Below are 20883 nucleotides of genomic sequence, written 5' to 3'. Positions count from 1 at the left end.
TCTTAGTCTTGTCCAAATTGGAAGTCCCAAAAAACAGTTTTATTTGTTATTATCTATCGTCCACCTGGTCGTTACTGTGAGTTTCTCTGTGAATTTTCAGACCTTTTGTCTGACTTAGTGCTTAGCTCAGATAAGATAATTATAGTGGGCGATTTTAACATCCACACAGATGCTGAGAATGACAGCCTCAACACTGCATTTAATCTATTATTAGACTCAAGTCTTTCAGAAAGCGCTGTAACTAGGTTTAAGGATATGATTCCTTCTTTATGTTCTCTAATGCCATATACCAACACAGTGCAGAGTAGCTACCTAAACTCTGTAAGGGAGATAGAGTATCTCGTCAATAGTTTTATATCCTCATTGAGGACAACTTTGGATGCTGTAGCTCCTCTGAAAAAGAGCCTTAAATCAGAAGTGCCTGACTCTGTGGTATAACTCACAAACACGCAGCTTAAAGCAGATAACCTGTAAGTTGGAGAGGAAGTGGCGTCTCACTAATTTAGAAGATCTTCACTTAGCCTGGAAAAAGAGTCTGTTGCTCTATAAAAAAGCCCTCCGTAAAGCTAGGACATCTTACTACTCATCACTAATTGAAGAAAATAAGAACAACCCCAGGTTTCTTTTCAGCACTGTAGCCAGGCTGACAAAGAGTCAGAGCTCTATTGAGCCGAGTATTCATTTAACTTTAACTAGTAATGACTTCATGACTTTCTTTGCTAATAAAATTTTAACTATTAGAGAAAAAATTACTCATAACCATCCCAAAGACGTATCGTTATCTTTGGCTGCTTTCAGTGATGCTGGTATTTGGTTAGACTCTTTCTCTCCAATTGTTCTGTCTGAGTTATTTTCATTAGTTACTTCCTCCAAACCATCAACATGTCTATTAGACCCCATTCCTACCAGGCTGCTCAAGGAAGCCCTACCATTATTTAATGCTTCGATCTTAAATATGATCAATCTATCTTTATTAGTTGGCTATGTACCACAGGCTTTTAAGGTGGCAGTAATTAAACCATTACTTAAAAAGCCATCACTTGACCCAGCTATCTTAGCTAATTATAGGCCAATCTCCAACCTTCCTTTTCTCTCAAAAATTCTTGAAAGGGTAGTTGTAAAACAGCTAACTGATCATCTGCCGAGGAATGGTGTATTTGAAGAGTTTCAGTCAGGTTTTAGAATTCATGCTGCCTCTACTGGTGGTTGGCTCTCACTGCGGTATTGTATCACTTCCTGTTCCGGAGCACAGCGGTGTTTTGCTGTATCTGTTAGCTGTTTAATCTGCGCAGTTAGATTGATCTAGTTATCTAGATTACGATTTGTTTCCCAGTGTAATCTTTACGTGCCTTAACTAAAGCACTCCTTCTGCTGAATCACCTCTAAATTATTTACACATTATTCACTTTGCGTGTTTTTAGGAATCCGCTAGCTTAGTGTAGCTACTAGCTCTTAGCCGATTTAGCATGGCGGCTTCTCCTGTCTCTCCCACACTTTTCTGCTCTGGGTGTGAAATGTTTAGTTATTCCTCGGCCTCCTTTAGCAGTAACGGTACTTGTAATAAGTGTAGCTTATTCGTAGCTTTGGAGGCCAGGCTGGGCGAATTGGAGACTCGGCTCCGCACCGTGGAAAATTCTACAGCTAGCCAGGCCCCTGTAGTCAGTGCGGACCAAGGTAGCTTAGCCGCCATTAGTTACCCCCTGGCAGATCCCGAGCAGCCGGGAAAGCAGGCCGACTGGGTGACTGTGAGGAGGAAGCGTAGTTCTAAACAGAAGCCCCGTGTACACCGCCAACCCGTTCACATTTCTAACCGTTTTTCCCCACTCGACGACACACCCGCCGAGGATCAAACTCTGGTTATTGGCGACTCTGTTTTGAGAAATGTGAAGTTAGCGACACCAGCAACCATAGTCAATTGTCTTCCGGGGGCCAGAGCAGGCGACATTGAAGGAAATTTGAAACTGCTGGCTAAGGCTAAGCGTAAATTTGGTAAGATTGTAATTCACGTTGGCAGTAATGACACCCGGTTACGCCAATCGGAGGTCACTAAAATTAAAATTTTCAGTCAGGTTTTAGAATTCATCATAGTACAGAAACAGCATTAGTGAAGGTTACAAATGATCTTCTTATGGCCTCGGACAGTGGACTCATCTCTGTGCTTGTTCTGTTAGACCTCAGTGCTGCTTTTGATACTGTTGACCATAAAATTTTATTACAGAGATTAGAGCATGCCATAGGTATTAAAGGCACTGCACTGCGGTGGTTTGAATCATATTTATCTAATAGATTACAATTTGTTCATGTAAATGGGGAATCTTCTTCACAGACTAAGGTTAATTATGGAGTTCCACAAGGTTCTGTGCTAGGACCAATTTTATTCACTTATACATGCTTCCCTTAGGCAGTATTATTAGATGGCATTGCTTAAATTTTCATTGTTACGCAGATGATACCCAGCTTTATCTATCCATGAAGCCAGAGGACACACACCAATTAGCTAAACTGCAGGATTGTCTTACAGACATAAAGACATGGATGACCTCTAATTTCCTGCTTTTAAATTCAGATAAAACTGAAGTTATTGTACTTGGCCCCACAAATCTTAGAAACATGGTGTCTAACCAGATCCTTACTCTGGATGGCATTACCCTGACCTCTAGTAATACTGTGAGAAATCTTGGAGTCATTTTTGATCAGGATATGTCATTCAATGTGCATATTAAACAAATATGTAGGACTGCTTTTTTGCATTTGCGCAATATCTCTAAAATCAGAAAGGTCTTGTCTCAGAGTGATGCTGAAAAACTAATTCATGCATTTATTTCCTCTAGGCTGGACTATTGTAATTCATTATTATCAGGTTGTCCTAAAAGTTCCCTGAAAAGCCTTCAGTTAATTCAAAATGCTGCAGCTAGAGTACTGACGGGGACTAGAAGGAGAGAGCATATCTCACCCATATTGGCCTCTCTTCATTGGCTTCCTGTTAATTCTAGAATATAATTTAAAATTCTTCTTCTTACTTATAAGGTTTTGAATAATCAGGTCCCATCTTATCTTAGGGACCTCATAGTACCATATTACCCCAATAGAGCGCTTCGCTCTCAGACTGCAGGCTTACTTGTAGTTCCTAGGGTTTGTAAGAGTAGAATGGGAGGCAGAGCCTTCAGCTTTCAGGCTCCTCTCCTGTGGAACCAGCTCCCAATTCAGATCAGGGAGACAGACACCCTCTCTACTTTTAAGATTAGGCTTAAAACTTTCCTTTTTGCTAAAGCTTATAGTTAGGGCTGGATCAGGTGACCCTGAACCATCCCTTAGTTATGCTGCTATAGACTTAGACTGCTGGGGGGTTCCCATGATGCACTGAGTGTTTCTTTCTCTTTTTGCTCTGTATGCACCACTCTGCATTTAATCATTAGTGATTGATCTCTGCTCCCCTCCACAGCATGTCTTTTTCCTGGTTCTCTCCCTCAGCCCCAACCAGTCCTAGCAGAAGACTGCCCCTCCCTGAGCCTGGTTCTGCTGGAGGTTTCTTCCTGTTAAAAGGGAGTTTTTCCTTCCCACTGTCGCCAAGTGCTTGCTCACAGGGGGTCGTTTTGACCGTTGGGGTTTTTCTGTAATTATTGTATGGCCTTGCCTTACAATATAAGGCGCCTTGGGTCAACTGTTTGTTGTGATTTGGCGCTATATAAATAAAATTGATTTGATTTGAATTGATTTGTAGCTGTCCATAAAGTGGTGAGTTTTGATTGTTTCTTGGCACCTCTGGTGAGTTGTATGACTTCTCTGTGTTCACTGCCCTGTGTTTAATCTAGTTCCTTTGTTGCCTTCTTCTGGTGTGCTTTCTTTTTTGTTGCACTCGCGCCTTTATTGGCTATTAGAACTCTTTCTGTTTGTTGGACTTGCTGTCCCTCCCATGCAGGGGCACCTCCAGGGATTTTGGTGCCCCGTGAAAAGAATTCTTATTTGGTCGTTCCATTTTTGCAGAAAATTTTGATGCTGGTTTACATAAAACTATGCATTTTAATGATATTTTTGACTATCATTCCCATATTTGTGACAAGAAAAACATGATTTGACAGTTATTTGGTAGGGAAGCACTGAAAATACAATTAAATTAATCTAGATTCAGTTTGCTGCATGACTGATACTGTAGACTGTTGCTATTTAATCTTCTGATGGAAACATTTGTCTGATTGGATTGAGAGCAGTCGCCTAGTCTGCACACACTAGAAATGTTCTCTGTTTCTACTGAAAAGCAGGGGGATAAGAGTTCCAAACTACTGACCAAACATTATATTCCAGTGATAGCTGATGCTTTTTAAACCATTAAAATCATTCTGAAATAAATACACACTATAGGCTTTTTATTTCAGAACAATTTTTTTATTCTTTAATGTTTTTTCTTCACAATAATCGATTAATTCAACACACAACTGCTCACCTCCTTCCTGAAGGGGTTGGGGTCCTGGGCTTGTTCAGGTGGCGTGGGGGGACTGACAGACGTACTACTGCTTTTGATGTGTGTTCGGAACATGAGTCATTTTTTTTTAGCAGAACAGCTTGCTAAATGTTTTCTCCAGAAATATGAGCGAATATGGGGAAACGACAGCTAGCTCATAAACTATGGACAAAGTTAGGAACAGACAACAGGCTAACATTCCAGAACCTTCCATCATTGACCCACCTTGCCTATGAAAGAACTGAGTGATGTATTGTCGACCCTTCACTTCTTTCTCCTGTCTGAACTTTTATCTTTTCTTTTTCTGCCTGCCGTCTCCTCCTCCACTCGCTGTCTGTGTAAAGTTTCTGCAACAGTCTGATAGGGCAGGTGGACTCAAGCATTTTACGTAAATACAAGGGGGGGGGGGGTGGTGAATATTGAGAAATGTTTCCAAAACAAATAGTTAGTGTCAACAATACATTGTAATACATTGTAAATAAAATATATATGTATGATTTTACATTTATTACTGAGTGTCATATTTTTTGTCAGGGCCTGCCTGATGGGTCGGCAGGCTCTGCTCCTGACGTCTGTGTTCCTGATGGGTCGGCAGGCTCTGCTCCTGACGTCTGTGTTCCTGATGGGTCGGCAGGCTCTGCTCCTGACGTCTGTTCCTGATGGGTCGGCAGGCTCTGCTCCTGTCGTCTGTGTTCGACTGGACAGATGCCCTGAGCTTGCAAAGCTCTTACCGTTTGCCTTATTTAAATATGGAGGTTTATATCGGGGGACTCCACATTTAGTTTTTTTTACATGTTGAATATCCGACATAAGCACAGGAACGAACTCTAATTAGTCACTCAGCAGGTTTTAGAGGCCACTGAAGTGAGGTTTGGAATTTGCTCATTTCTTTTCACTGAAGGCAGATACTTGCTTTCTCCAGAAAACACGGACTAAGAAGACGAAGGGTTTTCAGAAGCGCACTCCGCTCTGGTCCCAGGGCCGACGTGTGGGGGTTGGTTTGCTGCCGTGGTGAGAATGGAGCGCCACGTGACGCTGCTGCAGGTTCAGCGGACACGTGCCTGCAGACCGTTACAGCCTGACGTGGCCTCAGGCCGGAACGCCGTCAGACTTTGACCTTTCACTCCGTTTGACCTCACAGGACGTTGTCCTATGGGGACAGAATGAACTCAAAAGACACCACAGGACTCCCTGTCTGTCTCTTATCTAACATCTAATCTAATAAAATTTAATTCATACTCTTTAGAGCACCGGGTGCATCTCTGTGGAAAGACAGTTTTCTGTTTAAGAATAAGATCCAGTTATTTTTTATTTTACCAGCGTACCGAACTAGTGACAGCAAACAATGAACAATGTTCAGTTTCAGTCTGGACGAGGCATCAAAAACAAGGGATGAAATTAAATTTAAATAATAAATGAGGAATTATTTTCTTGGGGGAGCTATCAAGGTACTATGACTAATCCAGGGGGCGCTATAACACTCCTTAGTGCCCCCTGGCACTGCCCCTGCCTCACCATCTCATTTAAGTACTTCACACTTTATTTTCAGGAACTCCTTCTGGGCAGCATTAGCATGGCTAAAAACCCTCATACAGTTTACACACTGAATAGTCACTGACTGACCTCATGTGCTGTTAAGCTACACGCTGCCTCCCACTTCCCACTCCCACACGCTGCCTTCCTGGATTCAATGTTGACTCACATTTAGCATTTCCTGTGTCAGTGTTGACTGCACTGAATTCCCATGAGATCTCCCCTATTCACGCGAGATCTCATCTTTCTCTTTATTTTATTTTTTAAATTGAAGCAAACAAAAAGTTACAGAAAACCCTTACAGAGGATAAACATAACAAAAACAACATAACGAAAAACAGGTTAATATCCTCTGCTGTAGCTCCAGGAAGTGTTCAACATTTGAAATTTTGCGTTTCACTGTGGGCTCAAAATTTGACACTTCCTGTTTGGGACACAGTGAACCATAAGCAAGCTTCATGCCGCAACGTGCATATTACCACACTGCCATCCAGTAGATGGCAGTGTGGCTCTATGCATTTTGACACCTTTGCTTGCGTTGAACACGGCAACAGAGGGAGCGGAGATTTCTATGTTACAATCTGGCTTTTCGAGAGGCTGATGAATCTTGGCTTTGCATCTGTCAGGAATTAGACTTTGTGTGTTATGTCTTTGGTTTACTTTTGTTATCTGTCTCTTGCTCTGCCTTTCTTCTTGGGTTTTCTCTGTCCTGCTCTTTCTTCTCTCTTTCTCTCTCTCTCTCTCGCTCTCTTGGTTCTTCGTGGTGGGTGTTTCCCTCTGTCTGGCCACACCCTGGTTCTGGAAGTTTCCTCACACCTGTTCTTGATTTGCTGCTCATCACCTGAGTGCTTTATAAGCCTCACCGTTTGCCTTCATTCCTCGCCTGATCGGTGTGCCTTGTGCCTCTTTCTAGCTCTGTTCTTTGTGTTTATTGCCTTGCCTTGACTGCCTTATCATGATTTTTGACAACCTGCCTGTGTACCTGGACCCCACCTTTGCCTGATAATTGTGTTACTGGTGCTCTCTTTGGACTGCCTTTCTGTGTACTGACCCTTGGACTCGTAACAAGTAAACGCCTTAATTCTACAGAGCTGTTTCCCTGCGTCTTGCAATTGCGTCCAGCCTGCTCCGCCAGTAGAACCTGATAGCATCAGGAAAAAGTCAAACACACAGTCTGGGAGTCACAAGCAGAAGAACAAGTGAAGGATATCACCCTGCTGGGAGAAGCTTTTTTCCAGTGACTGTTAAGAGTGACGCCGGGTCAAGGGGGTAGTGATCAGGCAGACGCTCAGAAAATATTTCCCATAATGTCTTGTGGCGCATGTGTCAGTTAACAAGCAAACCTTCAGAATTAGCGCATTACTTTTAAAGATATCTGTGATATTTTCACTTTGTAAAAATGACAGTTGCAGTTACTGTCAATAAACTGTCTGGAATTAGATTAGTTTATAAATGAAACTGTAAGTGAAACTGGTTGGATAGTTCTCCAAGGGCAATTGTGACACATGTGACCCCACCCACATCACTCCAGCCATGTGACAGTGGATGCTAAATATTAATCTACTATATTCTTGACCCAAAATAGCAAATGTCACCTCTCCCCAGTTTCTCCGTGATCAAAGCCACACACACAAACACATATATATGTAGATAATTCAACATGGTGCAAAATGCTCTGAAAGAGCTGTTTCGGTGCAAATCGGCTATATTTCTCATATGTTTTGTAAAATTTAGTGAGAAATAAACACTGCAACCCCAATTCCAATGAAGTTGGGACGTTGTGTAAAATGTAAATAAAAACAGAAAACAATGATTTGCAAATCCTCTTCAATGTGCGACAGGTCTGGACTGCAGGCAGGCCAGTCTAGTACCCGCACTCTTTTACTATGAAGCCACGCTGTTGTAACACGTGCAGAATGTGGCTTGGCATTGTCTTGCTGAAATAAGCTGGAACATCCCTGAAAAAGACGTTGCTTGGATGGCAGCATGTGTTGCTCCAAAACCTGGATGTACCTTTCAGCATTGATGGTGCCATCACAGATGTGTAAGTTGTTCATGCCATGGGCACTAACACACCCCCATACCATCACAGATGCTGGGTTTTGAACTCTGCACTGGTAACAATCTGGATGGTCTTTTCCTCTTTTGTCCAGAGGACACGATGTCCATGATTTCCAAAAACAATTTGAAATGTGGACTCATCAGACCACAGCACACTTTTCCACTTTGTGTCTGTCCGTTTCAAATGAGCTCGGGCCCAGAGAAGGCAGCAGCGTTTCTGGATGTTGTTGATGTTTGGCTTTCACTTTGCATGGTAGAGTTTTAACTTGTACTTGTAGATGTAGCGACAAACTGTGTTAACTGACAATGGTTTCTGAAGTGTTCCTGAGCCCACGCGGTAAGATCCCTTACACAATGATGTCAGTTTTTAATGCGGTGCCACCTGAGGGATCAAAGGTCACGGGCATTCAATGTTGGTTTTTGGCCTTGCTGCTTACATGTAGAAAGTTCTCCAGATTCTCTGAATCTTCTGATTATATTTGGAACTGTAGATGATGGAATCCCAAAATTCCTTTCAATTGAACATTGAGAAACATTGTTCTTAAACTGTTGGACTATTTTTTCATGCAGTTGTTCACAAAGTGGCGATCCTCACCCCATCTTTGTTTGTGAATGGCTGAGCCTTTTGGGGATTCTCCTTTTATACCCAATCATGACACTCACCTGTTTCCAAACAGGTGTTCTTTGAGCATTCATCAACTTTCCCACTCTTTTGTTGCCCCGTCCCAACTTTTTTGAAACATGTTGCAGCCATCCATTTCAAAATGAGCAAATACTTGCACAAAAACAATAAAGTTTATCAGTTTGAACATTAAATATCTTGTCTTTGTGGTGTATTCAATTGAATATAGGTTGAAGAGGATTTGAAAATCATTGTATTCTGTTTTTATTTACATTTTACACAACGTCCCAACTTCACTGGAACTGTGGTTGTAAAAACTTTGTTTTTACAGACATCTTATGGAGATGTGGCCGCCTTGAGGTGCCCATCAAGTGACAAATCCAACTCATGTTGTCATAATTTATAACTCCTGCGACCATACAGCTGAGTGTTGTGCAGCCACGGATTTGAATACTTTACTCTGTGCGATGTTTGCACAAAGTTTATTGAAAATAAACTCTGTCATAGGTACCACGATCCATAGACATTATATACCCGGACGCCTCATGACTTGCTGCAGTGTAATCCAGCGTCGCCGCCATATTGGAGGGGTCTCTTCACAGTAGACTGTAGTCAACTGGAGCAAATTTGTTGGTATTTTGTGCTGCTTACAGTTGCAACAACTGGCGTAGTATAGAAACCAGATTGCGTGGGATTACCTTTCCCAAATAAGATTGAACAATAATTTTGGTTATTTTACGGTTTGTAATATTATGTCATGGTAACAAATGTTACTTACTTTTAAAGTTATTACAGCAGGAACTGGTCCTCTCTGTCATTAGCCGTGTTTCCATCCAACTAGTATTACAACTTTTAAACAAATTTTTCTTTAAGGCGGCAAAAGGAAAAATGTGGAATTGAGAACCATCAGTTCATACTTCAGTCATTTGTGGTGTCTGTATTTGACAAAGTAAGGTTGCACCACATCACAAAATTAACTCCACTGGAGTTACAGAGTGCAGCACACAGAAAAAAAGAAGCTGTGCAACACAGTTCTCTGTCAAGGCTTTTAGCTCTCTAGCCCCAGTCTAAAGTCTAACAAGGTAGTTTAAGACCCTGGAATGACCTGGAACTTTCTTTTCCTGGCCTTGAAAAAAATGTTCATCTTCGTAACAAAACCTGGTGAGAGAAGCAGAGAAAATTAAAGTGATGTCCCCAGTGTCTGTGTGTGTGTGTGTGTCTGTGTCTGTGTGTGTGTGAGAGAGAGAGAGAGAAATAAATTCAAATGAACAATCCAAACTTGTTTCTTTACTAAATCATATAATTAATTTCTCCATTTATCTATACGCCAAACCATATGTCTTTGTTAAAGAGCACAAGACAAAGTCTTTCAGCAGAAAAGTATGTATTTTTAATGTGTGACAGCATCCTGTATCGTAACTGAATCTCTGCTGTTTCTAACAAACCAAACTGTGGGAAAATCGGGTAAAAATTTGTGGAGTTACGGATTATTGTAGTTGGGGATCCACCTTCTTCAGTACAAATAAATGCATTGGGGGCATGATAGGGACCCATCCAAGATGGCGGCCATGCTGATACGTCAGCTGCAATAGGCAGTGGCAGTCCATGAGGCGTCTACGTATATAACGTCTATGGATGAGGCGTCTACGTATGTAACGTTTATGGATGAGGCATCTACGTATGAGGCTTCTACGTATGTAATGTCTATGGATGAGGCGTCTATGTATGAGGCGTCTATGTATGTAATGTCTATGGATGAGGCGTCTATGTATGTAACGTTTATGGATGAGGCGTCTATGTATGTAACGTCTATGAGTAAGGCATCTACGTATATAAAGTGTATGGATGAGGCATCTGTATGTAATGTCTATGGATGAGGCGTCTATGTATATAACGTCTATGGATGAGGCATCTATGTATGAGGCGTCTATGTATGTAATGTCTATGGATAAGGCGTGTATGTATGTAACGTTTATGGATGAGGTGTCTACGTATGTAATGTCTATGGATGAGGCGTCTATGTATGTAACGTCTATGAATAAGGCATCTACATATATAAAGTGTATGGATGAGGCATCTGTATGTAATGTCTATGGATGAGGCGTCTACGTATATAATGTCTATGGATGAGGCATCTGTATGTAATGTCTATGGATGAGGCGTCTACGTATATAATGTCTATGGATGAGGCGTCTATGTATGTAATGTCTATGGATGTGGCATCTATGTATGCAACATTTATGGATGTGGCATCTATGTATGTAACGTCTATGGATGAGGCGTCTGTGTATGTAATGTCTATGGATGAGGCATCTACGTATTTAATGTCTATGGATGAGGCATCTACGTATAAAACTGTGGGAAAATCGGGTAAAAATTCAGGGAGTTACGGATTATTGTAGTTGGGGATCCACCTTCTTCAGTACAAATAAATGCATTGGGGGTGCAATAGGGACCCATCCAAGATGGCGGCAGCGCTGATACGTCAGCTCCAATAGGCAGTGGCAGTCCATGAGGCGTCTACGTATATAACGTCTATGGATGAGGCGTCTGTGTATTAACGTCTATGGATGAGGCGTCTATGTATGTAACGTTTATGGATGTGGCAAAGACGGACGCAGCTACCACTCTTCCAAGCATACCACTGGGGCTGCCAGCACCCACACCGGCTTCCACACCAGCACCAGTCATCTGCAACCACTTGTCACATCCCGAACGCTTTTCAGGTGACTCCGGAGACATCAGACCTTTCATTACCCAGTGCGAACTACACTTCGAACTTATGGCACCCATGTTCCCATCAGACAGAACCAAGATTGCATATATCATCACTCACCTGTCCGTTCGAGCAGCAGCCTGGCCTACTGCTGAGTGGGGACGACAATCACCCGCCTGTGCTTCACTCCTGGCGTTCACAAAGCACTCGAACAAGTATTCCAACACACGGCCCCAGGACATGAAGCAGCTCGGTCCCTACTGAAACTGAAGCAAGGCAGCCGCCGGATCGTAGATTACGAGGTTGATTTCCGCATCCTGGCAGCAAAAAGCGAATGGAACACAGCAGCACTCCTCAATGTGTTTTTGCAGGGGCTGTCAGCAGAGATTCAGGACCATTTGGTGGCCGTAGATCTGCCCGAAGAACTCGACGACCTCATCTCACTCGTCATCCGCACGGACCGGCGCCTACAAGACCGTCCTCACTGTGGAAACCTACATCCGGACTACCGGTCCCACATGCCTCCTGGCCGCTCCGCCTCCTCCACCCATGCCCGACCAGAGCCATCCCAACCGAGCACCGAGGAACCAATGCAGGTTCGGCGTATGCGCCTAACCCCAACTGAGTGACAGTGCCGCCGAGTCAACGGCCTCTGCTTCTATTGTGGACATGCTGGACATCAGATAGCAGATTGTCAGGCCAGGGGTGCCACCGCGCAGTCGAGAGCGGATTTGCGGGTGAGTCAAAATTCTATTGTCCCTGTTTCTACACAGAAAATTATCCCAGCCAAATTAACGTCTGACCACACTTCCATTACTGTTTCAGCTTTTATTGATTCTGGTTCAGATGCCAACCTGATTCTGTCCTCTTTTGCCAGGTACCTCCACCTGATGTGTTTAAGATCTCGTTCCCTCTGGTGGTACGTGCGGTGGACGGACAGAGCACACATCGCACACAGTCTGTCAGATTATTAATTTCTCACACATACTCAGAATCAATCACTCGCTAATCTTGGGGCATCCCTGGCTACAATGACATGGCCTGAATTTTGATTGGGTTAAGGGTGAAATCACGTCATGGAACCAAACCTGTCCATTCATATTTATCACGACCCAAGCCTGCACAGCCAGGTTCAAATCCGGATCACACCGGGGTTCCTGATTGCTATCACAACCTAGCTGTTGTATTTAGTAAAACAAAAGCTAAATTGTTACCTCCTCACCGCAATTATGATTGTGCCATTGAGCTTCTCCCTGGGGCAAGTCTCCCCCGAGGAAAACTCTTTTCTCTGTCAGCACCTGAACACCTCACGATGACTGAGTACATACGGGAGTCCCTGGAAGCAGGGTTAATTCATCCGTCATCTTCACCAGCTGGGGCGGGATTTTTCTTCGTCAAAAAGAAAGATAAGACGCTACGTCCTTGTATTGATTATCGTGGTCTTAATGATGTCACTGTGAAAAACCGTTATCCGCTGCCACTAATGTCAATTGCATTTGAATTATTGGAGGGAGCCACGGTCTTTACAAAACTCAACTTGCGTAATGCATATTATTTGGTTAGAATCAGACAAGGAGACGAAGGGAAAACAGCTTTCAACACTCCATCCGGTCATTATGAATATTTGGTTATGCCTTTTGGCCTCAATAATGCACCGGCTGTCTTCCAAAATTTAGTCAACGATGTGCTATGGGAATACCTTAATAAATTTGTCTTTGTGTATCTGGATGACATCCTCATATTTTCTCCAGATTTGGCTACACACAAGTGTCACGTCCGTTCAGTTTTACAGACCCTCTGGCAAAATGAGCTTTATGTGAAAGCAGAAAAGTGTGAATTTCATAAATCCACCGTTTCCTTTTTAGGCTTTATTATTTCTAAGGGGGAAATAAAAATGGATCCAGAGAAAGTGGCGGCAGTGCGGGATTGGCCCACACCTGTATCTCGTAAGGAAGTCCAACGGTTCTTAGGATTTGCCGACTTTTACCAAAAGTTTATCTGAAACTTCAGTGCTGTGGTGGCGCCATTGCACGCGGTCACCTCATCTCTCCGGCCATTCGTTTGGACTCAGGAATGTGAGGAGGCATTTGGAGCCTTAAAACATCGCTTTACCGCGACCCGGGTGCTACTACTTCCTGACCCAGCTCGGCAGTTCGTGGTTGAAGTCGATGCCTACAATGTTGGGGTTGGAGCAGTTCTTTCCCAGAGAGGTCCGTCTGATGGTAGACTGCACCCATGCACCTTCCTGTCCAAGAAATTGTCTTCTGCAGAACAGAACTACAGCATTGGCGACCGCGAACAGTTAGCGGTAAAAGTGGCCTTGGAGGAGTGGTGGCACTGGTTGGAGGGGGGCACAGATACCATTCGTAGTTTATACTGACCACAAAAATCTGGAATATTTGCGTTCGGCTAAACGCCTCAATTCCTGCCAAGCTAGGTGGGCAATTTTCTTTACTCGTTTTAATTTCGCATTGTCCTATTGACCGGGCTTGAAAAACGGTAAACCTGATGCCTTGTCTGACAGGGGGACCCAGGTGACACGCCCTCCGACCCTGGCACAATTCTGCCTGCATCCTATTTTGTGTCTGCTATTACTTGGGATATAGAGTCGAAGGTCAAATCGGCCTTGAGTAAGGAACCTGCCCCCGCCGATTGTCCACCTGACCGCCTATACGTTCCCACGATGCTCAGGGGGGAGGTGATAAGATGGTGCCATGATAGCCACCTGTTCTGCCATCCAGGAATCAAGAAAACAATATCAGTAGTAAAACAGTGTTTCTGGTGGGTGGGTCTTTCTATGGACGTAGCGGAGTATGTTAATGCATGTCAAATCTGCACTACACAGAAATCATCTAATCATCCAACTGCGGGTACCTTATTTCCTCTCCCAGTTCCAAAACGCCCGTGGTCACACATTACTGTAGATTTTGTTACTGGTCTTCCATCTTCTAAGGGTAACACTGTCGTATTAACGGTAGTCGATTGTCTAAAATGGTTCACTTCATTCCTCTGCCACGCCTCCCGTCAGCTAAGGAGATGACGGAGGTCATGCTGTCTCAGGTTTTTAAGTTACATGGGTTACCTCAGGATATTGTGTCCGACCGGGGTCCACAGTTTGTGTCCCACTTTTGGAGGGAGTTCTGCCGTCTCCTCTGGGTCACGTCAAGTCTTACCTCAGGCTACCATCCACAGGCAATGGGCAAACCGAACGGTTAAACCAGGAATTAGAAAAGGGTCTCCGTATCCTCGCTTCCCAGCATCTGGTGTCATGGTCTTCCCAACTCCCTTGGATTGAGTTTGCTCACAATACTCTGCCTTCGGCATCCTGCAGCTTCTCCCCTTTTCATGTAGTGTTCGGTCACCAGCCTTCAATTTTTCCCGCAGTTACCCACAACTCATCTGTTCCCTCAGCTCGCAGTCTCATCATCCGTTGCCAATGAACCTGGGAGCAGGCTCGGCATGCTCTGTTGCGTTCTTCCATGATTTACAAGGCCACTGCAGATCAGAGGTGGTCAGCCATGCCTCCGTACACCCCCGGACAAAAAGTCTGGCTGTCTACGTGCCACTTGACCCTACAGGGCGCTCCTAGGAAACTGACTCCCCGGTTCATTGGTCCTTCTCCGGTTTCCAAGGTCGTCAAACCAGTTGCCGTTTGTCTCCGCCTTCCCCAGTCCATGTGTGTCCACCCCACTTTTCATTTTAGTCAAGTTAAGTCTGTCCGGTCTAGTGCTCTGTGCCCTCCTGCCTTTCCCCCAACTTGCCCGGTATGTGGATGGTGGTCCTGTTTATGCAGTGCGCCGGCTCTTGGCTTTTCGCCATTGTGGGCGCGGCTTCCAGTATCTGGTTGACTGGGAGGGTTATGGCCCTGAGGAGTGGTCGTGGGTTCCCTCCCGGTTTGTTTTGGACCCTGGGCTCATCCGGGACTTTCATGTCGCTCACCCTGCTTCTCCTGGGCCGTCAGGGGTTGGCCATAGTGGTGGGGGTACTGTCAGGGCCTGACGGTTTATCTGGTGAGTTACGGGGTTTTTGGTTTGTTTTTATTCTCTGCTTGCGTTTGTATTATTTTTCTGTTTGTGTGGGATTTTGGTGTTGGGGTCTGTCTGTGTCTCCCTCTCTGGCCATGCCCCCACCTCTGGGTCTTGCTTTGCACACCTGTCTGTGATCTGCTGATTGCCACCTGGGGCTTTATTAGCTCACAGGTTGTGTTGCAGGTTTGCCACTTTGTTGCGCCTTGTGCCATCATTCCAACTCTCATTCTTGTATTTTCCAGTTTTGCCTGCTTCTGTGTGAACTCGACCTCCTGCCCGTTTCTACTGACTCTGACTAGCCTGATGATCCTGGTACTTTTGCTGTGTTTACTGGACTGCCTTTCTGTGTACCAACCATTGCTTGCCCTCACATTAAAGCCTGTTTGCAACCTCAGCCTGGACTTTGAGCCTTGCATTTCAATCAATCAATCAATTTTTTTATATAGCGCCAAATCACAACAAACAGTTGCCCCAAGGCGCTTTATATTGTAAGGCAAGGCCATACAATAATTATGTAAAACCCCAACGGTCAAAACGACCCCCTGTGAGCAAGCACTTGGCTACAGTGGGAAGGAAAAACTCCCTTTTAACAGGAAGAAACCTCCAGCAGAACCAGGCTCAGGGAGGGGCAGTCTTCTGCTGGGACTGGTTGGGGCTGAGGGAGAGAACCAGGAAAAAGACATGCTGTGGAGGGGAGCAGAGATCAATCACTAATGATTAAATGCAGAGTGGTGCATACAGAGCAAAAAGAGAAAGAAACACTCAGTGCATGATGGGAACCCCCCAGCAGTCTACGTCTATAGCAGCATAACTAAGGGATGGTTCAGGGTCACCTGATCCAGCCCTAACTATAAGCTTTAGCAAAAAGGAAAGTTTTAAGCCTAATCTTAAAAGTAGAGAGGGTGTCTGTCTCCCTGATCTGAATTGGGAGCTGGTTCCACAGGAGAGGAGCCTGAAAGCTGAAGGCCCTGCCTCCCATTCTACTCTTACAAACCCTAGGAACTACAAGTAAGCCTGCAGTCTGAGAGCGAAGCACTCTATTGGGGTGATATGGTACTACGAGGTCCCTAAGATAAGATGGGACCTGATTATTCAAAACCTTATAAGTAAGAAGAAGAATTTTAAATTCTATTCTAGAATTAACAGGAAGCCAATGAAGAGAGGCCAATATGGGTGAGATATGCTCTCTCCTTCTAGTCCCCGTCAGTACTCTAGCTGCAGCATTTTGAATTAACTGAAGGCTTTTTAGGGAACTTTTAGGACAACCTGATAATAATGAATTACAATAGTCCAGCCTAGAGGAAATAAATGCATGAATTAGTTTTTCAGCATCACTCTGAGACAAGACCTTTCTGATTTTAGAGATATTGCGTAAATGCAAAAAAGCAGTCCTACATATTTGTTTAATATGCGCTTTGAATGACATATCTTGATCAAAATGACTCCAAGATTTCTCACAGTATTACTAGAGGTCAGGGTAATGCCTCCAACCTCACCTCACCTTCCTGTCAACAAGGAGGCAGGTGTGACTATGGAACACAGGAACAGAGCTGGAATGAAGGCACAAGGCACAACAAACTGGCAAGGAAGTAACACGCCCAGTGAGCTTATATAACCCCAGGTGACAATCAGCAAATCAGAAACGGGTGTGCAAGGAAAGCACCAGAACAAGGGCGTGGCCAGAGAGAGAGGGAAACACCCATCACGAACCAAGAGACAGACAAGAAAAGCAGAGACAGACAGACCCAAGCAGAAAAATCCAGCAAGAGAATAAACAAACAAAAATGGGTGAAATGCAAAAATAACTAACAGAACAAAATCAAACAGAAAACCAAACAAAACTCAAACCCTGACATCTGAGGCATGTTGAGCCATCTCCCTTAAGGAGTTCAGGGTTGGAGTCCTGGGTCAGAGGGATCTTAAATTTGTCCAATTAATAAAGCGGGGGTCTGGCGTGAGGCCAGTGGAGGGTGAAACTGTAAGTTCTGTGTTCAGGCTCATCACTGAGGGCAGAGGTAACAGACGAATAACACGGAGTGGAAACGTCCTCTCTGGGCCTGTTCGCTGGCCTTGCCCTGGATCCTCAACTATACCAGGGGTCGAAATACATTTTTTAACCTACTTGCACTGGTGCTAGTAACCAAAAAATTACTTGCACCAAAAAAAAGTTACTTGTGCAACCAAAAGTCAGTCTTATATCAACCTTAAAACTCTTCCTCTGATGTGTCAGATTCTTCCTGTCTGGGGAGAGTTTGAGGGGAGAGCAGCAGCAGCAGCGGCGGCAGTTTTTTTCACGTGCGTGCAAACGAATCGCCCGTGAAGATTATTTTACTTATAACTACACAGATGTATAATAAAACAAATGGTGACTGGTTTATAACACAATTATGACAGACTTGAGGGGGAGAGAGAGCGAGGAACAACGGAGCCCTGGAAGTGTCATCGCAAAATGTTTTGCACGTGGAGAGAATGTGCGCTCATTTTATTATATTGTGCGCATGTTTTATGATATTGTGCGCACGTTTTATGATATTGTGCACTCGTTTTATTATATTGTGCGCCCAAACCATGATGATATACCCTGACCACATCCATATATCATCATGGTTTGGGTGCGCAAGGACATACAGAGAACTCCAGCTGCCCAGCATGACATCATCTGGAGTTTAAGCGCATTAAAAAGGATGCTGAGGGCGAAGCGTTTTGAGGATGACAATTTAGCTTATATTATGAAGTTCATTTTGAACGAAAGGAAAATGTGCGCACGTTTTATTAATTCAAGGGCTCAATTAAAGGAAAATGTGTGCACCAATTATAGTGGCCAGGAAAACGTGCACAAATTATCATGGCCAGAAAAAAATATCACTTTAAGTGATCTCTCCCGGGTTCCGTAAAGGAACCGCAGCCACAACCAGTTTTTTTTTTTCACGTGCGGGCGAACTAATCGTCCGTGAAGATAATTTTATTAACTACACAGATGTATAATAAAACAAATGGTGACTGGTTTATAACACAATGATGACAGAGTTTGAGGGCAGAGAGAGAGAGGAACTGCAGCCACACAGTTTTTTTCTTTTCTTTGTTTACATGTGCGCGCGCGAACACAACAAATAGAGCACAGCCACTCGCTCCGTGTGTGAGAGTCATAAAACACAGGGAAGATGAAGACAACACACTGGAAATTGTTTTTTTTTCCCCCTTATTTATTCCTTTATTGGTTCATTTTACTGGTGCTTATAGTTGATAAACCCTGGATAAAGTTACTTGCATCAGTGCAAGTGCAGTATAAAATTACGTGCACTGCTCGAATAATACATGCACAAACTAGCACATGCACGTAATATTTTGAGCCTGATCGATGAAGATTTAATTTCTTTGATCAAATTGTTAACCTGATTTATGAATGAAAAATGAGACACTGGGGAGCTGAAGACTAGATTCGTGAGCTTCAGTGGAGACGTGCATGAACCCGAATGGAAACAGGCACCTTAGGGAATAAAATGTACTGATGTTCTGAACATTTCACATGAGGCAGTTCTTCAGTGTGCGTACGTGAAAATACAGTTAACGTAAGAAACAGTCTGAAGGCTGAACAGTGTTGGTGAATGGTGACATTTGACACGTGACTCAGGATACGTTACGGTGTTAACTAATGAATACTGGGGTCAAATCGTCACATCAGCTTGTGTGAGACGTTTGCCTGGTGGTTTTTGTATGTGATTGAACAAGTGTATTAGAGGTATTTTTGTGATATCATTGACATGTCTAATCTCACATCTAAAGTCCCGGACCTGGGCGCAGTACGGGAGTTGAAATCTAGGGTGCCAATATTCGTATTTCAAACCACTCTGGGTAAGAAAAAAGAGGCGAAAGTATATGTTGGAGTGGATGAAAAGGTGGTAGGAAAGCAACCAGGAAGAGTCTGATGGTGTCCCTGTCACCATCTGGCACTGCCAGCGGGGAAAACTCTCTGTTTACTCCAGCATCACAAGTGTCACACCACATGGCAACGCTTTAGTGTTTTATAAAAACATTTGAGACATCCTACCCTAAATTTGAGCCCCCTAACCCTAACCATAGGATTCTGGGATCACAATCTAATGGTTTCTCAACCTATCTAGCACAGGGGAGGTGACTGTCTAGTGGTTTAAGTGTTGGGCTTTAGACCAGAGGATACTCTGTTCAAATCCCAGCGTGACCTTGGGCAAGGTCCTTAATCCCCTAGTTGCTCTTGGTGTGTAGTGAGCACCTTGTGTGGCAGCAGCATGACATCGGGGGTGAATGTGAGGTATTATTATAAAGCGCTTTGAGCGTCTGATGCAGATGGATAAGTGGTATATAAATGCCGTGGTCAGTCATGGAGGAGCCCTTGGATGCTACACTAGCTTAGCTGAAGCTTTGGTTTTTTCCCCGCGTCATCTTTTTCACTTTTTTCCAGCAGTTTGGTTTGGTTCAGAAAGTTTTAAGTGATGGGTTCTATCTTAAAGATTTTTAAGCAGAACCAGTAACCTGATTGGAGTTCAAAAGTAGAAGCTTAAGCTGGTTCCCAGGTATTCGTGAGGACAGCTTAAAAGATGTTGCCTGCCCCGACCGCCATCTTGCCATACCCCAGTTTTAATGTTAATGACAGTGGCCTTTTCTGTTTGGACCGGAAGTTGAAAATCACATGATGCGTTACATCATACTAACAAACAGATTGGGGATAGGTGTAAATCACAAACTAAAAATGATATAATGAACAAATTGAAAAAAGGACAATAACAAAACTAAGAACAATATATCTGACCTTTCCTATAGCTCCTAAAGTGAAGGGAACACACTTTAAAATTATGAATAACATTATCCATCAAAGACTTACTCAAATGTGCTTCAAAATCCAAGAAAATGTATGCTCCTTTTGTGAAAAAGATATTGAAGTACTGATCATCTTTTTTTTCTTCTGTGATATAGTCCAATTATTCTGGTACGACATACAACAATGGATCAATTACAGCAATCTTATCTTCTCCAGTCTCACTAAATAGAGATATTATTTTTGGTACTCCTGTGAAATCCAAAAAAGAACTCTGTACACATTTAATTTTATGTCTTGCCAAGTTTTTTATCCACAAATGTAAAATCCAAAAATGCTCCCCGAACTCTACATTCTTCATAAATGAATTTAAATTATACATGAAATCCTTGAAGTGTATGAATGAACCTAAAGCAGTGAAAATGTATTTTTCCTACTTGTCTGATGACTCCATGGACTGAATGCACTATGAGCTCCTTGCTATTTAATTATTTTATTTATCTTGTTAATTATTGAATTTCTCATTCTGTATCACTTGAATGTTCCCTCATCTGTGTAACTTTTGATGACACACAGTCTTTGTTATTAAAAAACAACAAAAAAGTGGCGTCAACTCAGAACAAGGCGCCATTTTGGTTCCAGCTGCGCTGAACTACTGAATGAACCTTTAAT

Source organism: Thalassophryne amazonica, chromosome 22 (assembly GCF_902500255.1).
Source record: "Thalassophryne amazonica chromosome 22, fThaAma1.1, whole genome shotgun sequence".
Taxonomy (NCBI): Eukaryota; Metazoa; Chordata; class Actinopteri; order Batrachoidiformes; family Batrachoididae; genus Thalassophryne; species Thalassophryne amazonica.
This window is presented reverse-complemented; position numbering follows the sequence as displayed.